This window comes from Cavia porcellus, unplaced genomic scaffold, assembly GCF_034190915.1.
Source record: "Cavia porcellus strain 051 isolate PalLab524CR breed Dunkin Hartley unplaced genomic scaffold, mCavPor4.1 scaffold_13, whole genome shotgun sequence".
Lineage (NCBI taxonomy): Eukaryota > Metazoa > Chordata > Mammalia > Rodentia > Caviidae > Cavia > Cavia porcellus.
The window spans coordinates 6,704,419-6,711,017 of record NW_026947496.1 but is presented as its reverse complement, the minus strand read 5'-3'; positions in this window follow the sequence as shown (position 1 = coordinate 6,711,017).

The following is a 6,599-nucleotide window of genomic DNA, read 5'->3' as shown; positions in this document are numbered from 1 at the left end:
TGCGTCCGTGGGTATTTTATTTCAGTTCTTAACTGTTTTAAGTGGATAGTAATGAAATAAGTGGCTTTTATATACTGTTATTGCTTAGCATGATGCTGATGTAAACATTTAAATTTAAATGAGTCAATTTAAAGGTTTCAAGAAAATAATCCTGTTAAAAGAATTTTAAGAAGTATATCAAATAGATATTTATTTAAATTGTTAGGTAAATAAACTCATTTAAATCATTAAATATTTGTCACAGAAAACAATCATGTTCTTGTCCTCCCTGTCTCCAAGCAACTCCAAGTGTTGATTTTTTTTTTGTCTTTTTCATTTTTATCGGTATCAGGGATCGAACTCATGACTGCCTGCTTGCAAGGCAGGCACTTATGCCGCTGAGCTAAATCCCCAGCCCCCAAGTGTTGATTTTAGCACAGGAGGAACAGTAGGGCTGGAGCAAAGAGTGGGTGGGGGTACGGGCCTGCGGGGATGAGGGAAGGAGGCCCTCAGTGGGGTGTGTAGGGCAGGCCAGGGTTGGGAAGGTCCCCATGAGAGTGTGGCCCCAGCCAGGAAACCGAGGCAAGCTGCCCAGAGAGTGCAGGCCGCACCCTGGGGAGAGACAGCAGGAGGAGAGGAGAGGGGAGAATGCACACCAGGAGCCTGGGCACCACGCAGGGGCAGGCGGAGAGGCCCAGGAGGCCTGCCCCTGCTGCCCTGTGCCCACTGCTGCGGAGGAGGGTGGCCCCGAGTTCTGGGACCCCACAGAGCAGCCCAACAACAGGAAAACCAACCAGAAAATGAAAAAGAACATGCCAATTTAGTGAGGTTACATTCATCGTTCTTCTCCGTCTCTGGTGACAAAACCTGTGGTCACTGGGGTATTTTTGAAAATTATGAAAAATAAAAAAGCATACAAGAGAACTAGACGTCTCCTCGCCTAAAGACTCAGATATAATTTACTGTTTCCCTGTTGACTATTCTTTTTACACTACCTTAGTACAAATTCCATATCATTTCATAAAACTTATAGCATATATTTTTATTTTAAAGAGATAAAACAATATAAACAATGATACATGGTTTGAAAACAAGATATTAGGAAATTAACTGGTTAATATGTTGCATGTTGTTATCTTCAAAGTAGTTCCTCAGAGTATAAAACATAGGCATGCGGAGTAGATCAGACAATATAAGCACAAACTGCTCTTTTCAATGAACATATAGAAATTAGGAGTATAGTTAACTTAGCTAATATATAAAAAATGTTTTCCTTTCCTTCTTTTCTCCTTCCCCCCATCCTTTCATTTGAGCAGTTTCTCTCCCTTCAATGTATCTATTGTACCTTTTGAATCTTATTTATTCTTTCAGTTTCTTACACTAGGGAGAAAACACAATGTTTCCATGCACAAATCTGATTTATTTCATTTATGAGAATGGCTTCTAGTTACATCCATTTACCTGTAAAAGGCTCAAGTTTATCCTTCTTTATAGCTGAATAGTACTACATCGTATAGAAATATGTATCTCTTTATCCACTCCTTGGTTGATGGGCATTTGAATTGTTGCCAGCAGTGAGCCATTACAAATTGCACTGCTATAAACATGGGCGCACATATATTGCTGTGGTGTGACGATTTTAATTCTTCTGGCAAAATACCCAAAAAGGGACACTTGGGTAAAATGGGACCTCTAATCCTAGTTTTTTGAGGAATCTCCACACTGACTTTCATAGTGCTTGCCCCAGTCTACACCCCCAATAGTGGGGTAGGGCTCCTTTTTCCCCACAGCCCTGCCAGCATTTGTTCTGGGTTGATTTCTTAATGGCAGTCTTTCTGGGGTGAGATAGAATCCGTGCTGTTTTAATTTGCATTTCTTGAATGACCAATGAGGTTGAACATTTTTTCATCATTTTTGCCATTGATATTTATCTGAGGAGTGTGCCTTCATTCCAGATGTCCATTTTTGCATTGTGTCTTTGAATTTGGTGGGCTTGATTTTTTTCAATTCTTTATATGTCCTAGATAGAAGTTCCCCGTCTGAGGACAGTTGGCTAAATTTTTCCCCACTGTGTGGGTTTTCTTCTCACTCTGTTGGTGATTTCTTTAGTTGTGCAAAACTTAAATAAGATGTGATTCCAGTTAGTGATTCTTTGAAGTACTTTCTGTGCAATTTGGTTTCTGTTCATGGACTCTGTGCCACCTCTACGGCCTCAAGGTTTCTACCTTCCTTCTCTCAAATAGTTTAGTGTTACTGTTTTAATATTTAGATGCTTGGTCCATTTTGATTTTAGTTTAGTGCATAATGATAAGCATGGGTCTAATTTAGTTTTCTGCATGTGAAAAGCAAATTTTTCCAGCATCGTTTGTTAAGGAGGCTATCTTTCTTCCAGTGAACATGTTTGACCCTTTGTCAAAGGTAAAGTGGCTGAGTGTCTTTGTAATTGTGTCCACATCTTCTGTCCTGAGATCCTCAGGTCTGTTTCTTTGCCAGTACTGTGCAGATTTTATCACGGTAGCTTTGTAGTACTGTTTCACGTGAGATATTGTGATGCCTTCTGCCTTGCCTTTGTTACCCAGGATTGCCTTTGCTATTGTAGGTCTCTTCTGTTTTCAAATGAATTTTAGGAGTGTTTACTCTAGTTCTGTGAGGTATGCTAATGGTATTTTGATTGAGATTGCATTAAATCTGCATAATAGTTTGGGGAGTATGGCCATTTTCACAAAATCGTTTCTTCCTATCCATGAGCAAGGGCTATCCTTACATTTTCTGATATCCTCTTCAGTCTTTTTTTTTTTTTTCAGAGTGCTATAATTTTCAGTGTAAAGATCTACTTCCTTTGGGAGGCTGGTTCCTAAGTATATCATTTTGGGGGATGCTATTGTCAAGGGAGTAGTTTCCCTAATTTCTCTGTGAGTTTGTTATTTGTATATAGGAATGCTATTGATTTTTGAGTACTGATTCTCTGTGAGTTTGTTATTTGTATGTATATAGGAGTGCTATTGATTTTTGAGTACTGATTCTCTGTAAGTTTGTTATTTGTATATAGGAGTGCTATTGATTTTTCAGTACTGACTTTGTATACAGTTATGAATTTGTTTATTAATTTTAGAAGATTTTTGTGGAGTTTTTGGGGTCTTCTATGTAGAGCATCACATCATCTGCAAATAATAATTTCACTTCTTTCCTATCCTTATTTATTTTATTTCTCTCTTAATCTAACTGCTCTGGCTAATGTTTCCAGAACTTTATTGACTAGGAATGGTGATAGTGGACATACTTGCCTTGTTCCTGATTTTAGATCGAAAGGTTTCAGTTTTGTCCATTTTAGTATGATGTTGGCTATTGGTTTGTCATAGATGGACTTTATCAGATTGAGGTAAAGAGCAGCCATTCTGATTTTCTGTAGGGTTTTTATCATGAATGAGTGTTGGACTTTATCAAAAGTTTTTTCTGCATCTATTGAGATGATCATGTGATTTTTGTCTTTGGCTCTGTTGATATGGCATATTAATTACATTTATTGATTTGCGTATGCTGAACCATCCCTGCATTCCTGGGATGAATCCCACTCGGTCATGGTGTATAATCTTCTTGATGACTTGCTGAAATCTGTTTACTAGTATTTTACTGAGGACTTTGCCTCTATATTCACTAGGGAGAGTGGCCTGTAGTTCTTTTTTTGATTGGGTCTTTTTTTGATTTTGGTATCAGGGTCATACCTGCCTCCAAGAATGAGTTAGACAATTGTTTCCCTTTCAATTTAATTAAAGAGTATGAGGAATATTGGCATTAAATCTTGTCTAAATTTCTTATAGATATCAGTTGTAAATACATGAGGACCAGAGCTTTTCCTTGTTGTTAAGTTCTTAATTATATTTTCAAGTTTATTAACTGGTATTTGTTTATTAAGCATTTTTGTATCTTCTGGATTCAGTTTTGATAATTTATGTTTCTAGGAATATGTCCATTTCTTCAGTGTTTTCAACCTATGAGTAAACATTTTTGAAGTAGGAATTGATGATCTTCTGAATTTCCACAAGATCTATAGTGATTTCACATTTTTCATGAATTTGAGTTTTTGCTTTTCTTTTTTTATAAGGTTAGCTAGGGATTTATCAATGTTATTTATTCTAAAAACCAACTCTTTGATTCATTAATTCTTTGTATTGTTTTCTTAGTTTCGGTTACATTAATATGTGCTGTGATCTTTGTAATTTCTCCCCTTGTATGAGCTTTGGGCTTGACTTGCTCTTCTTTTCTGGTAGCTTGATGTGCAGCATTAGGTAGTTTATTTAGGCTTATTCTGTTTTCCCAATCAATGTGAGAATTCACCACTTAAATTTTCCTCTGAGGACTGTTTTCATTGGCCCCATACATTCTAGTGAGTTGTATTTGCGTTTTTTTTTTTTTTTTTTTTTTTTGTCTTTTTCGTTTTTTATCGGTACCAGGGATCAAACTCACGATTGCCTGCTTGCAAGGCAGGTGCTTATGCCGCTGAGCTAAATCCCCAGCCCCTTGTATTTGCATTTTTGATTGTAGATATTGTTTGATTTCTTCTTTAATTTCATCTGTGACCCATTGGTTGTTCAGGAGGGCATTATTTAATTTACATACATTCATGGAGTTATTGTGGTTTCTTTTGTCATTAATTTCAAATTTCATTGCACTATGGTCAGATAATATGCATGGGATAATTTCAGTTCTTTACAGTTACTTATGCTATTTTATGGTCTAATATGTGATCTATATTAGAGAATGTTCCGTGTGCAGCTGAGAAGAATGTGTAGCCTGAAGTTGGTGGGCGGAACACTCTATCAACATTTACTGTGTCCATTTGTTCGCAAGTTTGGTTCAGTTCTGTTGTTTCTTTGCTTATTTTTTCTCTATCTCTTTGTAACAATGGGGTGTTAAGGTCTCCCATCACAATTGTGTTATTGCTTGTTTGATTTATCATCTATTAATATTTGCCTTATATAGCTGGGTGCCCCCATATTTGGTGCAAATATATTTATGGTTGTTATCTCTTCCTCTCTAATTTTTTTCCTTAAGAAATATGTGGTGACCTTCTTTCTTTCCTTTGAAATTCACATAGGTTTGAAGTTCACATCATCTGCAAGCAGAATAGCTACCCCTGCTTTTTCTGAGTTCCTCTTGCATTGAGTATTGTTTTCCATCCTTTGACTTTCAGTCTGTAAATTTCCTTTTCAGTTAAATGTGTCTCTTGTATATAGTCTATTGTGGGATCTTGTTTCTTGGTCCATTCTGCTAATGTATTTCTTTTGATTGGTGAATTGAGCCATTTACATTGATGGTTATAACTGATATGTATTGGCTTCTCTTTGCCATGTTATTTTACTGCGTTGGTTCCTACTTTTCTCCGCTGTTTAATTACTTGACCTGCTTGGTGGTTTCTTTCCCTTGTGTTCTTTCAATTGTGGTCACTGTTATTCCTGTGTAGAATATCTTTCAGTACCATTTGTAGGTTTGTTGGTTAGGTGATCATGAATTTTCTTAGTTATTCTTTGTCATGAAAATATCTTATTTCTCCATTAATTTTGAAAAATAATTTTTTAGGGTACCTTAGCCTGAATTGGAAGTTATTTCCTTTCAAGACTTGAAACACTTCACATCAAGCTTTTTTTTTTTTTTTTTGTCTTTTTATCGGTACCAGGGATCGAACTCACGACTGCCTGCTTGCAAGGCAGGTGCTTATGCCGCTGAGCTAAATCCCCAGCCCCTACAAGCTTTTCTTGACTTGAGAATTTAAGTTGAGAAGTCTGCTGTGATTCTGATGGGCTTTCTTTTACAAATGATCTATTTCTTTTCTCTAACAACTTTTAGTATTTTGCTCTTGTGCTGAATTTCTGGGATGTTAATTTTTATATGTCTGGATTTAGATTTATTTTGGTTAGGCTACCTGGAGTTCTATATGCCTCACTTACCTGCATAATCATATTTTTCCCATTCTTGGGAAATTTTCTGATATTGCTTTTGCAAATAGTTTTTTAATGGGTGTGTTGTCTTCTGCTTTTTCATTGACACCAATTAGTCTTACATTATTTTTCTTTGCATCATCTTGCAACTGTTGAATTATTATTTTCTGATCTTTCATAATTTTCAGATTCTTTCTTCATGATCATTGGCCATGATCCTGTCTTTAAGGTCTGAAAGTCTGTCTTCAGTTTGGTTCAAGCAATTTTGCCAGCTTTTGATGGAATTTTTAGTTTCTTGGATATCTGTTTGAATTCATTTTATACATTCTGTTTCTTTCCTATATTGATCATTCACAGTTTCTGCCCACTTCCTATCATCTTTTATTTTTTTAATCTATCTCTAGATTTGCTGAACAATTCTTTTATAAGTGTTGACATTTAGTTTTTATCTGAGAGATTATTTATGATCAGATTTCCTCTACAGCCTCATGGAGTTGTTTCTCTAATTCAGTTGCTACATTTGAGAAATTTCAGGTATGTGTCTTCTAATTTATTCTATTCAGTGTCTCCTGGGCTTGTTCTCCACGTGCTGGAGGTCTGAGATTGAATTTTGCTCCCTTTGCTTCTCATTTTCTATTCAAAAATTTTGTTTTGTATGGTTTTCTGTGGTGATCCTCGTGCATT